This window comes from Lepidothrix coronata, unplaced genomic scaffold (genome assembly GCF_001604755.1).
Source record: "Lepidothrix coronata isolate B3197 unplaced genomic scaffold, Lepidothrix_coronata-1.0 Scaffold88, whole genome shotgun sequence".
Taxonomy (NCBI): domain Eukaryota; kingdom Metazoa; phylum Chordata; class Aves; order Passeriformes; family Pipridae; genus Lepidothrix; species Lepidothrix coronata.
In genome coordinates, this window is record NW_016690268.1 from 1660356 (window position 1) to 1683827 (window position 23472).

General features: G+C 39.1%; 1 long non-coding RNA gene across 1 annotated transcript; it reads right to left on the reverse strand.

The window, feature by feature from the left end:
* Positions 1-202: 202 nt before the first annotated feature.
* On the reverse strand, positions 203-20365 carry LOC108500297. Its single transcript, XR_001875816.1, has 3 exons — positions 20229-20365; positions 17408-17499; positions 203-265 (listed from the first exon to the last, which is right to left on the reverse strand). It is a non-coding gene; the product is annotated as an uncharacterized LOC108500297 (long non-coding RNA).
* Positions 20366-23472: the final 3107 nt, after the last annotated feature.

The window sequence follows — 23472 nt, forward strand, 5'->3', positions numbered from 1 at the left end:
ATTCTGAAATACAGGCAATGTACAGACTTTTGCACTGTGAAGGTGGTCAGACACTGGAACAAGTTTCTCAGAGAGGTTTAATCTCCAACTTTGGACATACTCAAAACTCGACTGAATAGTGTCCTGAGCAACCCACTGTAAGTGATCCTGCATAATCGGGAGAGTTGGATTAGACAATCTCCAAAGGTGTCTTCCCACCTCAGCTGTGCTGTGATTCTCTTATAAATCTTCTCGCACTCCTTTTTCCTTTGCATTGGAAAAAAGGCTGATAAGATAGAAAGGTAGAAAGATGAAACAGTGCATTGATCAAGTTTGTGCTTTTTCAGAAGTGTACATATATAGTGTAGATTTTATGCACATTACCTGCTGGAATCAAGGAAATTTGAAATAAATGGAGGAGATACCCAGGGGAAGCTATCTCTCTCATATGTCTCAAACAAGGGATGCCAGTAGCTTTGATTTAGTAGTTAAATATCCAGACAACATAGACTGTGCCAGTAAATCAATAGTAGTTCTCCATTTGTGACATAATTCTCTTTTTTTTTTTTTAAAGGCAGTATTTTATGACTTGATCTTCATTACATGTAAAGTCAATGGACATATTTCCCAGAACTCTGGTCACAGGTAGCTGGGAGTCCCCAGCTGGAGAGTTGAAGACTTCCAGCCTAAATCTGTGAGCTTTGGGAAGGAAAAGACTATAAGCACGGCAGGTTGGAGTTCAGCCACCAATTACTGTTGGGATCTGATATCTTACAAATCCATAAACAGATCCATAAGCCTAGACCATCTTGTGGAACAGGTCAAGGACTGGGGAGGATCACAGAATTTATGTGTGTGAGAATCTTGATGCAAGGGACCGCCTGGCCATATATACTTAGAATAATCATGCTAAAGAGAGAAATACTTTCTCATCACATGTTATCTCAGATCAAATTTATGAGAGGATTGATTTGTTCTGAAGCTACAACATATACAATAATTTACAATAGTAAAGTATTGAATAAACATTACACTGTCACCTCTTTTCTTATTTGTCCTGAACAGTACCAGAATCAGTTATAATTCCTGAGAATGAATTCTTACTATTAGTTATCTGACCTGGATATGAATCAATAACCTAGAGCTGCAAAGCCATGCATATAATTACACCACTTCCCCTCTTAAACTTCTTTTATTATGATAACTGTAACCAACTGTTTTATGAAAAACTGCTTCTATACTGCATCTATAATCTATTCTAAAATCAGAACTAACAAACAGGACATGTACCATTTCCAGAGAATAATTACTAATTAAATGCATTCCTTTTAATATTTCATCCATTGTCCCCCAAAAGACAGAAATTTCAATCCTCTCATATACTTTTTCTACATTATTTGGAGTTTATGATCTATTCCTAAGGAATAAAAGTACAATATTATCTTGCAGAACTGAGTTGTCATGACAAAATTAATATCAGTCTAAATTACCTATGCAACAACATGATAGAAACAGAGAAATAGGATATAGTAGGAAACCAGTTCCTTTTCCATTAAAAATAAAAGCTCTATTAATAAGCTGCTGGCGTGATGTAACCATTTTAGGGTTAATGGTGGTTTTCTATCACGAAGGATTTTGCAAGTGTTAAAGTTATCAGTGTCCCCATGTATGCCTTAGCTCAGCAAAGCAGTTAAGCATGTGCTTAAGTCTCATTCTGTAATCTCTTTCTCTAACCATAAATCCTGCTTCATTGACTTCTGCACTTTTTATAGCTTGCTGAGGGAAATTCATGCTACCTGTTTGGCAACATAACAGTAGCATGACAGACCAGTGCATGCCTGCACCATGTTTAGGATTTTATTAGAGAATACCTCTGGAAATGGGAGGAAAATGTAGTAACAGAGATAATCACTTCATTCTTTTCATTTTGATTAATGTAAAAAATTTTGACATGCAAATGGTGTGTTGTTAATTACAGAGTCTATTGAGGTATTGATACTGATTCTTCAGTTATTTTCATTATTATTTAGCCTTTATTTATCAACCCTGCAGGATGCAGAAAGCTACACAGGAGCCCTAAATCCTTGCAGTCTGAAAGGCAGATGGATGTCCTACCAAATTGAAAGTTAGGGGATAAACAGAGTGAACAGGAAAAAAACAAGTTGATTTGGTGAACACAGTTTTTTCAGGTTTTTTCCTCTCTTTTCGGTGTTAACCATCCCAGTGGCTGTATATTTTTGTATGTTTTCATCTTTTGTACATTGATGTCAGTCATTTTTGTATGTCAACCGTGTGCAAGTAGATAATGCAAGTCTTACAGAAGGGGACTTATTCTTATGTACTTTACACATCAAAATGATTGACAGCACTGCGGATGTACTGGTGCTGTAAATAGGAGATGCAGGTCCTGACTCCAAGCCCTTTACAAGTTTTCACATCATATAGGCCTAGGTGATTTAGAAATGTTCAAAACTTTGCTGGACAGTGCTCTGCACAACTCAATCTACCTGTGAAGTTAGCTAAGCTTTGAGCAGGATTAGATGGACCAGATGACTTTATAAGTTTTTCATGATGCTTTAACATTAAAAAAAAAAACGGAATTGAGGGTGAATAAGATTCTCCAATAAGACATCATTGGTTGTTTCATTTTATTCAGCATAATAATGTTAATTATTAAGTCAATATGTGTACATCAACATGTTAAAGAAATGTAATGAAGAGAGAAAAAAGTCTTCATGGAAGTATTAATGCTATCTTTTGAGGTGGCTAATGAGAAAATCCTGTTAGACAAGAACAGCTGAGTTATGGCATATAATTTTTGTAAGAAATGCTGACATCTGAGAATTTGTTATTGTTTCAGTTCTGAGTGGAATTAAATGTTTCTGATATGCCACACAAATACTTGTTTTGAAAAAAGGCTGAATTTAAGCAATATTTAATTTCATAATTCTCCCATTCTGTTTCAGATTTCATTCTCTGTTTTCACCCACAGAATATATGGATAGTATATATTTATACAGGGCAGGGCTGATTCTTGTGAGAGGATGTGCAGTGCCCCTTTTCCTTTTCCTTGCAGCCTAGGGGTTGGAGCATTGCCATAATACAGAAGACCTAGATTGCACATCTGCTGTACTCAGACTTGCTTTGGAGTGAGCCCTTTCAGTATCAGAACACAATGTCCAGGGCAGCAGTACACTCAGGGACATGGTGTGCAGACTAGGTTGGGACTAACTTTTGGGGTTTCACTTAGGATGCAGGTTGACTGTCACTGAATGAGAGATTTTTAAGAAATTAGCCTTAGGCAAGAAGCAAATGGAGAAGAAAGCCAACGGTAAAGCCCAAACTGGTATTATTCAAGAGACAAAAAGAGCCATTAAAATTTTGAATAACAGTTTAAAAAATTAATGGAATACTGCAGTAAAGAAGCAAGAGATGCAGCTGTGGAAAAACTCTAGCTTTGGTAATTAACAATATCTGAGCATTCAAAACTAATCTAGAAGTAGAATGAGAGGAGAGAATATAACCAGAATTAGTTCTATGTAAATGGATGTATGTGTGAAGAAAATGAAAGGAAGACCCCCAAGAGTCCATGAGAATTTTTTGTTGAGAGTAAACTGCAACAGTAAGGCTTGAAAGAGCTACCTGTCTCTACAAAAGAAATATAACAGAGAAAACATGGTGCTCTGCAAAAAACATTTGTGTGCTCTGCAAAAAATTCTTCAAAGGGGCAAAGAACCTATATTCAGGCAGAAGATCCAGACAATGTTACAGAGAGAGAAAACAGTTATCTTACTTAGGTTTGCCATAGGAGAAGTATGTACTTTTTCTGAGCAATAGCTGAGCCAAAGAACCTGGCAGAGACCTCCTCCACTCAATGCCTGAGTTTTAGCTTGGTCAACATTACACAATATGAAGCACTGAAGAACATAACAACCAGCTTCAACTAGCTTCTACTCCACCTTCCTGGAGATAAAATTCCCTCACTTTCCCAATTAAGCATAAAGCCATCAGAAATTAGCAATAAACACCAGAATCCAAAATACTTATGACAAGTCTATTAAATAGCTCATAATGTGAGTCTCTTCAACATCCTTGTATGCAGTCTTCCCTATGTTACTGAACAGTAGAAAGGTTATCTGTCCCAAAATGTTTATGTTTAGGAATCAGAGGTATCAAGATGATCCAGCTGTTTCCAGTTTTGGACTTGTCTGGGAAAAATTCGCAATTCAGCACCCCACAACGTCTCTGAATTCCACTGACATTAGGATACCTGATCTGACCTCAGGGCTCATAATGTCTTTGAGCATAAATAATTCCACTGTCATTCTCACGAAGAGTCCCAGGACCATCAACCTGACTGACTTTATTTTGTTTCATTTTTCCCCTTCTGTATCTGCAGTCAGATGTGTACTCTGACACTGCTTGCTAAACATGCCCATGCTTTATTTTAATTTTTCTACTAACTTCAAGTATTCCCAGAAGACAGGTACGTCTTTTCTTGTGCTGTCCTGGTGCCTAACAGTCCAAAATGCAGAATAGAGTATAATCCCATCATTTTATTTCTTTCATGAGATGTGCTGTTTTCAGATGTTTGTTAGGTTTGAGACAGGTGGCACCAGCAGTTGCATATCTAAACCTGAACTTCACTGCAAATTACTTGCACTTATGGATGCTAAGTTTTGACAGTTCTTAGAGGTCATTCTTACACTGATAATAAGGGCTTTGTCTGTGTGGCTGATCTTAATAAATTCATGTAATTAATGAAGATTAATTAATTAGCTTTCAACTAAAACAGAAATATTCGGGGGTTTTCTGTGTAAAAAATTAGGTTTTTAAGCATAGACTTTCCTTTCCTGCCTTTTTGTCAGATGTCATAAAGATTATGGCTGAACAGTTAAATATCTCCTCATTGATATTTAATTTTCAAGTGATACACTTGTACCTGCAAAAATAATCTCTGTCATAATGCATGGAAATGGGAAAATTGACAGGTCTTTTTGGCAATGGCAAAAAGTGGTTTATGGTAATTTAGGCTAACCTTGACCTTTCATATATAAAAACATGAAACTTTTTGACACTTACACTCTAAGACTAATTCTCCTCTTACTTTTCTTGAGTAAATTAACACTCCACTTGTTAGCAAATGGAACGCATAAACCCCAGTCTTGGCTATGATGGTGTAGGAGATCTGTGTCCAGACCTACCTGAAAGCATCTGGACATCACTTAATCTGAGCTCACCCTCAGAACTCTTTACTCCAGAACACTGATTCATTTAATTTTTTCAGTTTCTCTTTACCCTGACTTGTATTCTATGTCCCTTGCCTGTCTTTGCATGCTACTGCTCCTTGGGTGCTAGTCATGCACCTACATCACGTAGTTGTTCCATTCACAGTCCAGTCCTTGTGTCCCTCTCTCTCCAGTCAGAGGTGATGAGATAGCCTGTGCCATACTCTGACCAGCTGCAGTAGGCAATTTCCCTTCCACAGAGTCTATGTTTTGTTGAAATTTAGTGCAGAAGAGCTGAATTTCCCTAAAGCTTCTCAGAGTATCAAAGCTGTGTTCTTTCTTTTTTATTTTTTTTAACATCGGAATCCAATGGATAAATCTCAGAGGTTTATCTACTATGAAAAAAGTTGTATTTTTTAGTTAAAATGCACCCAGTGCTTCACAGAGGAAAACAGTGTTTCCCAAGGGGATATCGAACGTGCTCAGACGAGTGCTCTGTTTTTCTAAGGACACCTGCCAGAACCTTGCTGATATATCAAGCGTTGAAAAATGTCTGGCATCGGCCATCTCTCACAGAGTTTCTCCCTTTGTTGAGAGTAGGAAACAGCCATGTTATGCATATTTCTTTAATTCTCTTGGCTCCCTACACCACAAAGTTTCTCATATATTTTCTTCTATAAGTGCTGATTCCCAAAGAGGACAGAATATCCAGCTTTTCTTTTGATCTGGGTTTTAAGGGAAAGGGAACTTTAGACTAGGAACTGAACAAAGATAGGGGAAGGGTCTTTTTTACCTTGGCCTCTGATGGGAACTTCTTTGTCTGCTGGAAAATGCTTTCCATGAAATGTTTGTTTTCTTGGTCCCTTAACCCACTAATCATGTCATGTTGGTGCCTTCATGATCAGAAGGACATCTTGTGTTTTTTTCAGTTTAGGATTGGATGTTTTTCTGATTTTTACTTCTTCCATTCTGTCCTGTATGCACAGTTTATTTCACATTTTACCTTAATGAGTTGTTGTTCACCCACATAAATTCCCATTTACCTTCTGACAACCACAGGGCAAAAACTTCCTAAAGCACAACTGTTTTGCATGCAAATATCCATCTCTCTTCAGAGTCTATCTTCAGTCTTTATTCAGTCTCTCATATTTCTCTTTGCATTGCATAGGAGACAAATCCACCAGTAAGGGAAAAGCTCTTTTTCTTTTATTTGGTAAGGAATTAATAAACAGAGCTTCACATTTCTCTGTGCAAATTTTTCACTTGTACAATTTTTGCTTTTTGACTATTTATGCCTCAACAAGATCCTCTGGCCAATTGCTTCCTGTAATAGTCAGACTACCTTCTGCCAAACGAAACATTATGCACAGCTATCAGGCATTATTATCAACACCTATCCTGCAGTACAACTTTTGTTTGTGATGAGTAATTTAGCACTCAACAGTCTGAAACCTAAATTCACCTAATATTGTGAAGTACTCCAAGGAGACAAATTGCATGTATCTTGAACTTTTGATAATCATCTGGTAGTTTGGGGATACTATTACACTGTGGGTTTTCAGAAAAGAAAACAAAACAACAAAAAGTTCTTTTCCTCATGCAGACTTGCTTTCCTCCTGTCAGAGCTGAGCATCAACAGCTTGTGGTGCCCTCCTGGCACTAGGAACATAAGCTGGTGTACTGGTGCTCCCTCTCCAGCAGGCTTTAGCCTGCTTTGGAGATCACTGATCCAAAATGAAACCTTCTGCATTTGTTCTACTTTCAGCTGGTGAGCCAGTCCATTCTTTAATCTGCTTTGCATCTGATTCCTGGCATTGAACCAGTATTGTGAGTTTTTGTGAGCTTATAAAATGTTACCACTTTGTTAACCAAGATTCTCTCTCTCTTATCACAGGGACCTACTGTCTTTGACAGTGATTTTTGGCTTTCACCATCTTTCTCTCTCACTGCTTTAACTAAACTGCTTACCTAGACTCAGCAGTGCAAGAGTCAAATATTGACCTGCTTCTCTGGCTAAAGCAATGTTGGCTAAACCCATTGTTCTAAGGAACCGCAATGGCTAGTTGAGAAAAAGAAATTTAGTTGTCAAATATGGTATTTCCTTGGTGAATTCTAAACTCCTCAACACTGAGTGAAAAATATATGAGAGGTGAGTACAGTTCTGGCTGGCTTCAGCTACCACTTAACTTCCTACTGAAAAATGCCTTGAGATGGCTGCTACTTTTTGTTTTGTGGATCTTAGGCTTGATATTAGAGCAATTACTATCTGAGTCATAGGTGGGCTCAGAGGTGGACATCAAATTTTCTGAATTGCGGGACTTATAAACTCTTCCTCCCTAGGGATTCACTACTGTAAACTGAGAACAGTAGGAATAGTCTGTATGGCCAGAATGTTGTCTCTGTTCCCAGGCTCTACTGTTGGCAGTCTTTGTGTGTTCGATTGTCTATGCTCCCCCTCCTCAGAACAAATATATTTCTTCCCTTTAGCATCTCTCATGTCTCCCCTTGGCTAACAGTGACCTCTCTTCCTCGTATAATTCTTCTCTCTGGCTTGTCAATAGCTTGTTATTCCTAGTAGAGACTTCAGCAGCCAACTTCTACTTCAGGCATTTTCTCTTTGCCGATTTGTAAGTCTCAAGATAATTTTCAATGCCATATTCACTCCTCCATTTCACTCTTGCCTCCTTTGCTCTCCTCAGTGTGACTTCCAAGACTGGGTATTGGTTTTATTAATTTTTTTTTTTTAAAAGAGGTTTTATGTAGCAGACATCTTATCTTGAAATTTACTGCTTTCTAACATGTGTTGGGGCAACCTAGACAGATAAGAGCTATCTGTGCCTTCTGATGTGCACAGCTTGCTCTTTGGGGTCATAGTCTGGCACAGACTCAGCTTAGATGCATGCAGGACTGTTTCAACAAGGACAGCTGATCTCTTGGGACAGAAACCAGAGGGATGGCAGTAGAAGGGTATTGGTATGTGTGCAGGCTCACATGACGTAGAGTCAGGGTGCATCCAGGAGAAACAACCAAGCCTGGGAAGTGGGGAGTCCTTCCAGGTAAAGTAGAAAAGCCTTAGCCAACTAGAGCCCTGTGGTACCTGGGAATGGCATTAATAAGGAAAATCCAAACTGCTCTGCTGAGTGGTAATACAGGAAAGTGTGGGCCTAAGAAGTCCTATGACACACTGTAGGTAGGCTGCTGGAAGACCGAGGAAGCAGAATGCTCAGAACAAGAAAGCAAACACCTCAGGAAAAGGAGATGCTTCTTTTGCTTTGCCAAATATAAGCCAAGCAAAAGAAAAATAGTTGATAGTGTCCTAAAAAGTGTGGTCTTAGCAAACTAGGAACTCAACAGCCCCTTCCAATGCGTTGCTATGCCATGAGGGACACAACCTGCCTGTACAAACATTCAAGTAATGAATGGGAGTAGAAGGGTAGTAGTACTTTTGCAGATGTTGTTCTGCTAAGACAACAGCTAGGATATGGGGTTTGATTTTGGTATTTTTTCAAAAACTGTTGAAAAGATGGAGAGAGTTCTGAAAAAATGCAGTAAGTGATTTAAGAACCGGGAAAAAAATATTTTTTTAATCTTATCAGAAAGAAAATTGAGAAGGGATTTGATGGGAGTATATAAATCCCTTTCCTGAGACCACTGAAGTGATCTTCAATTTAATGGAGACTGAAACTGGTTGGAATCTGAAGCTAAGTCAATCCAGGACGGAAGTTAGATACTTTTTTTTCAATCAGTGAGAGGGATTAACCATTCAAACTAACTACCATGCAACAGATTTTCTGTCTCCTGCTATTGTAAGATCAAGACTAGATATTCTCTAGAAGTTACACATTAGTCAAACACAAATTATCCTTTCATCAAACAGAAGTTATTGGGCTCCATACAGAATTAACTGGGTGATGAAGTAATAGGTCTAACATATTGCAGATCAAATTTTATGATCTAATAGTTCATTTTGGCAGTGGAAACTAAATGTGTATGTGTGGATGTGTACCTGTGAGATTGTATTTCTTAGGATCATGGAGTGTGTTGGTTTTCATTATAGCATTCTCCATGATCTCTTAAATTCCCATCTCTTATATCAGGTCATGTCTGTGTAAGTTCTTCCCATGCTATCCTCCTAATTAGCTGCACAGGCACACTTCAAATTCAATATACACTCTATGCTGTAAATGTGATAATTTCTGTAAACACTGTATGTGTTGTAGCATCCCATCAATTTTGACCAATCAGCCCTCAGAATATAGCTGGTTCCTTTAAGGAACCTCTTGATTCCATTGAATAAAATGGGAAGGCACTGAAGCACTCAGAGGTTCTGATTCTGAACAAACTCCTCATTCAGTACTATTTGCTCACAAGAACCAGAGATGAAGTTGAATGAGAGATTTTGCTTCTGTTTGTCCATGCAAATTCATCTCTACATATTAATTTCATATTTCAGCTGCTTATCTAGCCTGCCTCATCTCGCACTCTATGCAGCTCATCTGAAAGTAGTGATGACACAAATAATCTTTTAAAAATTCTTAGTACTTAGTTGTATAAATACATTTAGATGTCTGGTGTATGAAGACCTCTCAAATAGTAACTCCTAGTTATGACTTAATTAAGATTTATGACTAAGGAGATTTTGCTTGGGAACATCTACACACGTATTTACAAAATCAGGTAATGTATAACAGCTGCAGACATGTCTGACCTCAGTAAAAGAAAGATGAACAGTGAAGCTTCGTCCAAGCTGACCAAGCATAACTCATACATCAAGACTTCTTTCTCCATCCAGGCCTGCATGTGAGAAAGTCCTGGAGATTATCTCATCCCTAATGAGCTCGACTGGATCCTATTCACAGATAAGTTATTACAACTATGCCTGTAGAAGGAATAGATGTAACCTGGGCTACTCTGTACATACAGTATGTATACCAGGACTACAGTGATGGAAAATAGAGAAGATAGATATAAATATAGATGCCGTATATTATTAAAACTATCGCATGACCCTACTGCAATACATTCACTGCAGAGTGGGCAGGTTCACTTGACAATGATGTTGTGACCAATAAATATTTTTAGGTCATGGAGTAGTAGAGGTATTCCTCAGGATAAGTTCATGACAGAGCGGGAAGATTAATCTACAAACTGATTGGTAGGTAAATGAACTTTTCCTTAGAGAATACTAAGAGAGATTATCTGCTTTGTAATTAGAGATGTGATTGGAACACATGTAGGCATATCTGAGTCATATTCTTGACTTCAGTAACTCTAGGTGAGGCCCAAAGTACCCAGTGTCTGCTGTCAGGAGATGAGTGGCTGATGCTTTTTTCTGCAGTACCTCAAATTTCTCATACACTAAGCTTGGAGATCTCTCCAAAGACAAAGTATTGAAAGAAATGGAACAATTTATAAATTCCTTGATACTTTACTAGTAAGTCTGAGGCAGAGGGTTTGAAATTCTTTCTAAGCTCCCACTGATGAGTGGCCACTGATTTGAGAATACTGAGCAGGCCAGTATCAGAACTGGGAGCAGCTCCTCAATTTTATGATAGTTACATTTGCTTTTGGCGCCCTTGATTCCAGCAAGCCCAAGAAATGTAAATACTCATAACTGCAAGAAAGCAGAGTCTGGAAGCATATGAACATTCTTGACAGGGTCCTACAGTGGTTGAACTAATTACTCAGGAGAAATGTTTAAAAATGGATGGAGTAGAACGTATCCTGATGTTATAGTCCTTCCTGGCGGTCAATTCCTCCATAGGGAAATATTTAAATCAAAAGGATTAAATAGAAGTCAGCTGGAGGGAAAAACACAATAAGAAAGTCAATAAAACCCTTTCAAACTCAGTACCAAATACATTTGTTTTGAGAACTAATTCCCTGGGAAAGAAATAGTGAAATTCAATAGACAGCTAACATGATAAAATAATACAACCAGAAAATGAATTCTTTATATCAAATCAATAATTTTATGACTGAAGTGCAAAGTCCTCCTAAATAAACACTTTCCAAAATAATTTGGTGCAGTTAAATTATCTGTGGAATGTTTTCCTGTTCCAGGCCATTTACTATGGGCTGTCGCAAATCTCAGTTCCAAAGGATAGTGGGTGATATTCTTGATCTCTGATAATCAGAGAGCCTGAAGCATCTGAAAAGCAGCCACCAGAATGAAGGACTGCTTAACACCTTTAAATAAGGAAAAGATTGACTTTTTAAAATGATAGGTACCTCAGTGAAAATCTTTACAGAACAAGAAAACAGACTGTTAGCAGAATTTTTGTTTGGATGTCAAGTAGAGAATAGCTTTGTATTATTGGCAAATTATGTTACTCTACACAAACCTCTTCATTGAGCAATTAATGAGTGGAAGGTCGTAGAATTTAGTCCTATTACAGAATCATGAGAGGCTCTAGCTAAGGTCATGCTTCAGGCATTCCTGTGCATACATGTAATAGGGAAAAGCCCTCCAAAAGGAGGGTTTGCAGCTACTCTAGACAAGATGTCATCACTGTTTGCCAGTGTGCAGGGCCAGACCATGTGGCCCGTGATCAGCCTATGAAAGACACATCAGGGAAAGGAATTAGCCACCCACAAAAAGCAGATAGGCAGAAGGCTGCTGCCGTAAGGATCTCATAAGAAGTTTTGTGCACAAACTTAAACCTAATCCATGAGGTTTTTGCACTGGAAATGTCTTTGGCATTCTCAGACCTGTCAATACTCATGACAGCTCCACAAATGCTGGCACAGTCTGAAGCTGGGAAGAAGCGAGGCTTATTTTGTCATTTTACAGATAGGAAACTGGAGCACATACAAATCAGGGGTGCAATTCACAGGCCTAAATATAAGCATCTACTGCCATTGTAAACATCTGAAGGTATCCAAAATGTCTGCATGGAGCTGGCAGATGCAGGCAGGACCTACAGGAGGTCCACAGTCTGACGGGCCAGAGCTGGAGGCTGAGCAGTACACCAAATAGGAACTGAAAATGGCTTTATATTTAGAAACCTGAACTGCTCTCTGAATCATTGTTCATGGACTGAATATCTACTGCAGGGCAGGAATTTGGAAGCAGGTATTTTGTGAGGTGGTTCATTTGCTTTCATGTCTACACTTTCAAAATATGTATAATTCAAGTACTCTTTACCATATCATATCATGGACATGTCTATTCCCTTCTGTCCAACACAGAGGAACATTTCTGAGAAAATCAGAATCTGAGAGGTTCCTCAGACTTGGACCTTAATGTAATAGAGGAAATCCATTTATAGACAGCAATTATTGAAGCTCTACGTTATTTGTAAATATGTAGAATGAGTTCATTGCATAAACAACCAATATCACTTGATTTCAAATCTAGGGGGGAAAAATTGCAAGTTTGGTCCTTCAAAAGCCAACTTATTTCCTCCCCCTAATGTCTTTTATGTGAGAATTTCTTGAGCTTGGGAAATCCCATCAGGATCAGTTCAGCTTAAATATTTCCTTTCCAGCCCATTCAAACTGCTGTCTATTAAATGACTTTGTGGCTTCCTGACACTGTAGGCAGCTTAGCTGAAAATTTGATTAAGCAAAATAATTGCCTGTTGTACAGCAAGAATGTGAGGTTTTGTGGGAGAGCTGGGTTTTTGTCATTCATCTCTGTCAGGCCATTGCATTTTGATGCACATTTGAATTGATGTCATTGCTGACAAATCAGTCCCTGCCCATCCTTTGCTTTATTATGTTTTCCATTGATATTTCTGAGAAAATAAAAAAGATCTTAAAGTTTCTTAAGGACAAGATCTGCAGTCCCAGTATCAGCTCTGGGTGATCTCTAACTACATATCACTAGTAAGGATTTAGCCAATTGAGTTATTATAGCTTAACTAAAATAGCTCCAGCAAAGTTAGAGGGTAATATCAGCTTTCAAACAAGATAGGAGATATCTCGCAGAGATGTGGAGAGCAGCTCTCCTCATTGAGTCCTATCCTATCACACAGTGTAGTGTAATCGGAAGCTTTGACTTAGGAAAAACCCATGAATTCAGTCAGGTGTCAGAGCTGGACACAAAACAAGGATGGTGGCTATTGGTTAACTGCTCCATTAATGCTGTGTGGGACAGAAGCTCTTCAGTGCCATGTACCTCTGTAGTTCCAGCACTACACTGCATTCTCAGCAGGCAGTTTTGGGCAGATTTTCTCATCTCCCAAACCAGATTGCTGTTGAGTTCATGGGCATGAACTCGTGTAAGACCAAATAGTCAGTCAAGGAATGGTAACCAGGAAGGAAATAAGGAGGGAGAAGTAGGAAGGAAGTACCCTGTTGCACCAACACATAGAAATGAATAAAACGAGACCACTGTATCATGACACAACGTCAATGTACAAAACCAAACACATTTGGTTTTTAAGGTGTTTCAGGTGTTTGTGTTGTTAATGAACATCATTCTGTCTGTGGTGTAATGTTAGTGTGATCTTCTTGGGTGTAAAATCCTCATATCACCCATTACTCTTCAGTATATAATAGGTAAATATGTTTTGATATTGCAAGTTTGTTAGTTTTAGGGATCCGCTGGCTGACAAGGTATTCCTGTTGACCAAAAGGAAGGTTTCAAAACTTGGTGGTATAAATAAGCTAGTTGGTCTTAATACTGTTATCAACAGGTTTTTCATCTTGACTAACATTTTAAATAGAGGTTCAGTGATATGTCTGATTTACAACTACAGATGACACTTTATGAGGAAAATTGGGAATAAGAAAAAATGTGAGAGACAGTGTTCCAAACAAAGTCAGTAGTTGACCAGCAGTGTCTGCACTAGTGTCAAGCATCAATGGATAATAAGACACATAATTCTGAGTGATCTGTAGTCCTGAAGGATTAGGAATTTTCAAATCTTGGATAAACATTGTATTAGAAATACTGAGATGCACTGATATAGATAAATAAGCAATTCAGAATACCTTGGAAGATCACAGGAAAAAGAAGCTGGAAAGGGTTTTGAGAGGACATCTACTCACTCTACCCCCTCAAGGCAATATAAACTATACCTGTGATATTCCTGACAGACACTTGTCTAACCTGTTTTTGAAAAAAACACCAGTGATGGAGATCCTTCATCTTCCCTAGGCAATCTATTCCAAGGCTTAATGAGAAAGTTTTTCCTAACGACTATCCTAAATCCCCTTTGCAGAAATTTAAGCTCATCAATTCTTGTCCTATCTACCAGGGACACGAAGAAGAGATTATTCCCTGTCTGTGCGAATACACTTCAAAATTATGAAAATTTCTGGCTTCATTTCCCTGGGATAGGCTTTGCAATTTCAGGAGGTAAAAGAAGACTGGTAGGAAAAGAAGAAGTCAGGAAGCAGGAGAGAGAAAGTGTATAGGAGTAGGATTTCATACCTATAAACTGCTATATGCAGATATAAAAGTGATGTATAATGGATGTACATTTTATGAACTAAGGTGCTAGAAATCAGTGAGTAAGAGTGCAGTCTAAGACCACAAACAGCCATGGGAAAACTTCTGATTTTTGACAGGGATCATATCAGGACCACAAAGATAAACCTTGTTAGTGTGTCTTGGTTGTCTGCCTCAAAGGCTGATTCTGATGCCAGTTTCATTTTGCAAAGTGGCAATTGATTTCTGACTTTGTTTTGAGGTCTCGGCAGGAGGGCAAATTTGAAACAGAGAGAAATTATTTTTATCATATTGGGTAATAATAAGATACATCTCCGTTAGCAAAGTAATTTAGACCAGTAGGAGCAGTCTGATAGATTAAAACAGTTGGTGCTGAGGACCCCATATCCACACTCTGTGCGTTTCGGAGAGGGTGAATCTGGATTAGCTGTGGCACAAGCCTTCAAACTGAATGCCTCTAAGCAGTGGAAACACTGCATGTGCACTTCTGGAGAACACCTCCTGGTGTATTTCCAACAAGAATACAGCTGATGCATGCCAATGTGTGATGTGAAACAAGTGAACCAACACCCAACAAGTGAAGACAACTAGGAAATGCACTTTGTACGTGCGGTCTTGATTTGAAATAAAATGCTAATTTCTTTCTAGGTCAAGAAAGTGCCAAGTTTTGCTCTCCACCATTTCAACAGTCAGTGTCATGGCCAATTTGATATTAAGCTTCAAAACTAGTTACTCAAAGAGAAATAGTTTCCCTAACCAATACAAGCTTCAATCCGTGTAGCAGTTTTGCCTTTAAAGCCCTGGATTTTCAGGGCCAGAGAGTATCTATTCTGCAGTCAGTATATCCATTTAAGGAGTTCCCATCCTTCTCTTTCCTCCCAGTCACTGCTTGATCCCCTTGATCCCTCATTTTTGCTTACATACATGTTTATGAACTGTGAACTTGATCTGGGTCCTGAGGGGCAATGGGAGAGCAGACCAAAATGGCCAGAGTGATTGCAGAGAAAGTAATTACATCATCATCATCATAAGTGAAGAAAAAGTTGTGAATCTTCAGTCTTGGGAAATGATGGACCTTGCCAACAAACATCTGTTTGAACCATAGACTGACAAACTACTTCTGCAGTTATTTTCTGCTGCCCCTCAAAGTGAGTAGATTGCTTAAAGAAGGCATAGACTGAGGGAGCTCATCCTAAGGGATTGCTTTTGCTGGATAGACAAGAGAGGAAGAGCAGCATGGGTGATGAGAAGAAAACTATAGGGATCTAGGCAAGATGGTGAAGCCTTGGTAAGGATTTTAGTGTTGATTCCAGAAAAATGAATGATGGAAAGGAAAGGTATATAATGGAGGCTGTTTGGAAGCAGTCTCTAGCCCCAATGCTGCTTTTCTGGTGTCTCTTCCATACTTCAAACATAATTGTATGGTCATTTGAGCCAGAACAGACAGCATCTTTTTTTGTCCTACTCAATTTTCAGCCAGGTCAGTGTCCTGGTCTGCTTCACTGTGTGACCATACAAATGATCAATGGAGAATGGGGTTTAGGAGACGGAGCAGAGGACCACTGGAGTCATCATGGCCACCTGAAAACCTCTGTGTAAGCTTTGTGCAGACAAAAATGAGGGAAGTGCAAGCCAGACTGACTAAGATGAATGATAATGTTATTCATCCTTGCGGTTTGGAAAGCACTTAGCATGATTTAAAATGAAAGAAATGTCCAAATATAGAGACCTGTCTTGATCCCACTGGACACAAATCTCCTTGAAAGGCAGGATGAAATTCATTTTACCTGTCTTCAGTATCTAAAAGTAAAATGTCTAAGCCAGTCACCCCAGGCTCCCTGTGTATTCCATCAGGAGAAACAGGTATTTCCAGAGGGTGATTGATCCCTTCTTAAGGTGGATGTCTGACACAGGTCGCTTAATTTTCTTTCAGAAGGTGCCAGTTTCTCCCCATTGTCTAAAAAAAAGAATCAGAGTGGCTAACTCAGACTTAGATGATGAATTTTTAGGTGTGTAGAAGTAGGTGAGTTGAGCCCCATCCCAGGAAACCTCACTGTCGGGGCACCACTGCAGAGTCATGTGGTCACAGTTGCATTTCACATACCTGGCCAAAGTCCTAAGTGGCTTACATGTAAGTAAGGCCTCATAGGTCAATGAATGACAAAATTCCCTTACTCCAGGGCAGTAGGAGTCAGTCAATAATGAGAAACTACTTTTGCTGAGATGGCCTAATAATTCTTCCCACCAAGGAATTTGATTTGTGATCTATTTTTTTACCAAGACCTTTATCTGAAATCAAAGGAAGGATTGGACTTGGTGTGAGTCATCTCAGTGCCTCACCAAACATAGTAACAATTTGAACTTTTTAAAATTTGGAACAGATGTTATGATTTAATAATATAACAGAAATCATTGGAATCAGGTATATACTTTAAAAAAGCTTTTTTCTAACACGTATGTGGATTTCCTTGTTTATTCAGTTGTGGTATTTCAGCATTCTGTTCAGCTGTAAATATTTTATTACATGCCATTTATTTCTGTAATGTACAAATGCTTTTGTCATACTCTAGTCAGGTTCTGTCATGATGAGAACAAGAGTTCAGTTCATTTTTTTCCCCATAAAACTGAGTTTGATTTTTCTCAGTTTTACCAACAAGCTACAAGTCTCCCAAATCCAGGCACTATGTAAAATTTCCTTAGTTTCACTACTGGCCTCACTAATGTTTAGATCAATAAACATCACAGTTTGCTATACCAAAAAAAGTCTCATTTTGAATCTTTCTGCTCCTCAGAGACTCACTCTGCATCCTGCCAGTGTGCTGATGCAACATCACCTTCTGTGTCATGAGGTGCCCCATTACACTGGGTCTATGGTAGTGCAGAGTCAGTGTCCTAAGAAGAAAAAGGACATGAGCACACATGAATAATTCACAATACACTTCTTACTCTACCTGTTTAGCTAAGCGTAAAAAAACAAAAGGCAAAACAATATAATTCTTATCTTTAAGCAGCAAATATTTTACATAGATTTTCCTCTTGTATAATTGCATGATTTATAAACTAAATCATATCCACACTAAATCACATCCACATTAAATGACATCCAGCGTAACTGGCATTTAGGTATCAGATTCCCAAGTGAAAGGTGTGTCATGGAGTTATTGTCTTACCCAGGAGAATAAAAAAATTACTGAGAGTTACTCAGATAGCTAGAAAATTGTGCCAAGCTCACCAGGAGCCGTAGTAAGTATTACTATCTGTAGGGAAAAAATAAAAAGGAACAAACTGGGGTAAAAGTTTCAGTGAGCAGCTCCAGGGTATTTTCTCCTGTGGTTTGTTTGTTTGTTTGTTTGTTTGTTTTTGTTTTAAAGCTACAAAAGCCAATCTTCACTCAGGAAATAGGATTTTTTGTTTACATGTGATGAGTTTGTCTTTTGACAGTTTTTCTCTTTAATCAGAGTTTGACTCTATCACAATAAATGGCATTTGTGTTCTTCTGATCAAAGAGCTAGACAAGATATAATTAGAAATACTTTAGCTGACCTTTCATAAACCATGATCCCCAACAACTTGTTCAGAATCGCATTAAAAATGGTCTTACATCTTTTGTGGGTACAGACAAGATTACAGGATACTTTTATTTTAGAATAATTACACAGTGACCTTCAGTGTTATTTGCAAAGGTCATATTCTCTTCACATACCCTTGATTTCCTTTCAGTTTTCCCTTTTGTCCCACCAGACATAAATTTAGCAAAGGAAGAAGAAAGAGAGAGTATTTTTTCTGTGGTTGAAAACTGAAGAAGATAGTTCAAAGTCCCCATAGGCACTCAGAGGGCTGTGGGCTATGATAGGCTATTTTCTACCATTTAGCTCCTGTATTATCACTACTCCTTTTTCTTCATTATTCTCCACTTATCACATGCAGCATCACTACAGAGCCCAAATAGAGAGTTGTAATTACCCAGCTGCCACCTGATAGTACCCCTTCTATCATCTTTATCTCACAAGGCCTTGCTGTTTCATCATTGGATAAAACTTGCCCATGGCAATGCCTGTGATAGCACATCTCAGAGATACATTTAAAGTTTACTCATTTATCGCAGAAAAATGCTGAACCCATGCAATTATTAGATACACTTGCCAATTTATTTGTTCAGTAAGGCTACTGTAACTCCTTTTTTTATCAGCTATTTGTTCTGTTCTTCTTGAAAACACTGAGGTCACCGTTGGGTACCGAGGTGAAATAGAAAATTTCTGAGCTATCCAGGCAGAAGGCAGCCCAGACACCCATTGATAAAAACAGACCTATGCTTTCCCTGGCTATGTGCTGTGAAATACCTGTATTTTGTGTATATGTTTTTTTTGTATCTAAATCTATTTTTTTGAAGCTAACTTGTGGGTCACATGGCTTGAGCATCCCATGCACCCAAAGGAGATTTCATGCGCTGTGCTACGACTGTCAGGTTCAATCCAGAAATACCACATTTGGGAAATAAGTAATCTGCTGACAAGCATAAAAACTGAGCGTAAAAATGTGAGGACATAATATTAAATGTATCCAGATGCAATTGCTCTATGAGTAGTCAGCATCTGCTCTGGCCTGCATGTCTGAGTCTGATATTTTAAATTGGTATTTTTCTCTGGGATCAATGTACGCTTCCTGTCCTTTAAAGAGAAATAAAATATAGGAAACAGGAGAACTGAGAGTAAATGAGAGTTAAAAATAATTTTTTTCCCTAAAATTTTCAAATTACATTTACAATATAGCAACAGCAACACTTTCAGCTGAATCCCATGCCAGTGCACGCTATGGGGAGCCCCACAGAACTCCCAGTTACTGTGTGAGATTCTCACTCATTTTACCTGGGCAGTGGGGCAGACGGCCTGAATTCAGGCTGTGCTGATTTGCTCTGCAACCTTGGTCAGTGCATGCAGGATTTGCAAACGTAGGTGCTGAAGTGAGACATGGTGAACAAAATCAACACAGGCACAGCAAAAACACTGAGATCCCAGCACCAAGACATCCCAGAAACTCCTCAGGATTCCCTTGGACCAGCCAGACTCACAGCAGCTTGGCTCAGGTATGATCCTGTCTCCATGCAGGAGGGTCTGTATACCTCTCTGGTTGCATCTACTTGTCCCCAAGGCAGAGAAGGCAAAGCAGGGTGAGACCGTCTGGCTCCATGCATATCCAGGTACCTAAAGTTGGTCTTGCCTGGTACAGAGGTGACTGTTTCTTTCCTGAATCCCAGCTGGCCCAAACAGCAGCAGAGCAACACTACATAAGAGTTAATAAACTTGGCTAGATCTGAGTGGCTTCTGCATCCCAACATCCATGGTTTATCAGCCACCTGGATAAACCACCCACGGGTAGTTGAGAGTTGTCGAGAGAACTAGGAACCTATGAATGGGAGTCAGAGAAGCCAGAAAATTTAGAAGAGCATTGCCAGAGCTAGTCAGTGGAAAATTTGTGGAAGGAAGGTATGGCAGAGCTGCTGCTCTGCGAGGACATTTTTTCACAGCCAGTGAGAGACATCTGCCTCCCTATGGGCTTCTGCCATGGGATGTTACTTCTGAAGCTAGGGGCTTCAGCCAGGACAATCCTCTCTGGAAACAAACCTGGTAGGAACTTCCATTCTCTGTTTTCTGTTGCTGCCATCCTTGTTCTGGGATAAACAGCTTTGAGACCTGCTCTCATTACCAGGATCACTTAGGCTAACCACAGTGTTCTGGCACTATAGAGGGAAAGGGGATCTTGGAGATGTTCTGGAGATGATTGCCTGACATGCCCTCTGTGAGATAAACACCAGGATCCCACTGAGTCTTCTATTCGCCTTCCAAACACTACACACATACCACACCCTTCGGAGAAATTCAGGTAGCTTCAAACTTAGGCTGTTCATGAGAGAAGCCTGAAAAGTTTTCACAAAGCTCTCACCCACTTAAAAAAAAGAGAATGCCAGATAATTAGTGGAAATTGGCATTGAATATTGGCTCCACAAAGTATGTTAGAGTTATTTTCTCCCAGCCCCCCAATACCTCTGAACAGTGTTTGTGTGCATCCTGACACAAAATGACATACCATATCATGAATTTTTAACTAATATTTTATTGAGTTTGCATGCATTTCATAAATTTTTATTACTTCTTAGCGCTCAGCATTTTAGTATGGAGTTTACTATCGCAGTTACTAAAAAAAAAAACCAAAGCAGAACCTACTGCTCTTTTAAAAGCAGTACTTTTAATTAAGCAATGAATGTGTAGCTGAAACTGTGTGCCATGCAGTGAATAGTTGGCTTGCATAACTGTAAACGCTGACAGAGAGACTGAGCAGCTCACAAGCCCTAAAAGGCCTTTATTGCAGGTACAGCAGTCATTTTACCATATACCATAGTTAATATTCAGGAAATAAAATTATAAATAATATTTAAATATTTGGCTCCATTTAAACAATTTTAGTTTTGAAACAGAGCTGAACCAGATGCTGGCTTTCTTCAGTGAGCCAAAACCAGCATATGGCCCTCCAGATCTGGTTGCTCCCCCCACTAGCACCACATATTTTTCTTTTTGAGGAAGGCAAAACCAAGAGGTAGCATGTTCATCCTCTCCAGGCAAAGCTCCTCAGGATCTCAGCAGCAGGACATTTGTCTTTTCTTGCTTGACAACTACTATAAAAGATCTGGAGAAGTTTGTCATTCAGGCTGCCGAACTACGTTTATAAGGGCTAAATGATGGTGAGGAGCAGATTGTTATTTCCCCTTCCTTCCTCCCGTGCATGGAGAGCACGATGGTGATTTTCCAGATGCAAAAAGGTTTGACCCGTCCCCTTCTTGCCAAGCATGAGCTTTGCTATATGGGATCAGAGAAGTGCTCTGTGGAAACAGAGGAGCTGATTTATGCTGACTCTCCAGATTCATGGGAGAGAGAAGGTAGCATCACTTTCTGAATCCCTCAGACATGCTTTGCAGCTGGTCTGTATTTCTATGGCCTAGAAATAGAAACCCTTGCAAAATTAACCCCACAAGAACTCCATTTCCAGCTGCACTCCTGGCTCCATCAGCCCCCTACAGACCCACCAAAGACTCACACCTCAGGCCTTGGAGGTCAGTCCCTTTCTTGATGCTGATTGGAGGAGTCACTAACAATGGAGTCATGAACCCTGGAGGTATTTAAAAGATGTGTAGATGTGGCCCTTAGGGACACGGTTTAGCGGTGGACTTGGCAATGCTGAGTTAATGGTTGGACTCTATGATCTTAAGGGTCTTTTCCAACCTAAAAAATGCTATGATTCTAAGACTAAGTAATGACTAAATCATAGCACAGTGCTGGTACCTGCCGTTTGTGCTGCAACATCATGAGATTCTGTTCTGGTAGGTAGCCCAGAGTTGGGCCATAGTACCCCAAATAGTTAAGGGGACAGTGTATGTATGTCCCAAAGAGACGGAGCCGAGACATGAAACAAACAACAAATGTTAACATCCTCCCTGCCTTCTTGGGTAAAAAAACAAAACAACAGAACAAACAACCCAAAACAAAACCAAAGAACTTTTTGAGGAAAAGCCTGTAGAAATTATGAGGATTCTCAACTGTACACTTAAAGTATACTCATAGTAAATTGAGACCAAGTCACAAATATGCTGATTCTACACTTAGCCAGCTCCACATATGTGAATTTGGATCTTATGAGGGTTTAAGACCGGTGAGCAGAGCCCAGGGCACTGACACTGCTGGGTACTTAGTGCCATGGACACATGTTACACAGGCTCTCACAAGCTTCGCTTTTGATTCCGCTGAAATAAATCTTGTTCTTATCTTGATAATGAGGGCTTTTTTGAGGTCTTTGGGAGGAGAGGTGAGGGATGCCTCTGTTGTTTTTATTGCGTTTATCTAAAGGTCCATTAAATAGATTGAGCCCTTGAATCAGAAATAAGCACGTGCTGGGGCAAAGCCTTATTCAGCAAAGCACTTAGGAATATGCTGAAACTTAAGCATAAACCTCGTATTCTCTTCACTCCTGGGCCTGATATGGGGGACATCCATTTGCGCACACCAGGATGTTAGGTCTTAAAATAATTGAATTATGTAAGATGTGTTCAACCTGGGTCAAGTCCAGAGAGGAGACAGATCAATAGCTGCAGTTTAATATAGATCTTCTTGAACTTCTTGTTTGGCATTGTTTCTGAACAGCAGAGGAGAGGAAATACAGACTGCCTTAAAGTTGCTCCAAAAAGAATAAATCAGCCTCTCCATCTGTGTAATATTCCTTGCATTTCTGAACACATGACAGAAAGTCCTTTTTACATATTCATGAATGCACATGTGTATGTATTGCTATAATAGATATATTCCCTGAATTACCTTTTTAGTAATTTCTATTATGAAGTTTTGAAATGAGAAATACATGTTTAGTGTATTTACAGATATATACAGATCTAGGTCTTTGTAAACATGCCTATACTATAAATCCACAGTTTAATTTTGCCAAAGCAACACATTTTCCAGGCAGAAAATGTGATGCTCACCTGATGCCCAGGTAATCTATAGTATTAGATTACCTTACAGCAAAGAGGCAGCTCGGAGCTGATGATGGGTAGTTAAATTTTTTGGTCCAAAATACATAAAATAGGACAATAATTGCGTCATCCTTCATAACAGTGTAAAGTTATTGCCATTATTACAAGAATGTCCTGAGAGTTCAGTCCTAAGAACTGAGGGTGTTCTCTGGAAGAAGAGTTGTTATCATTGATATTGCAGTGCTTATAAAGAAAGCAATGAGTTATTTTTAGAATCTCTTGTACATATTTCTCTCTCAAAATCATATGCCAAATAACCTATCACAGTTGCTTTTCTTATTGATGTTACT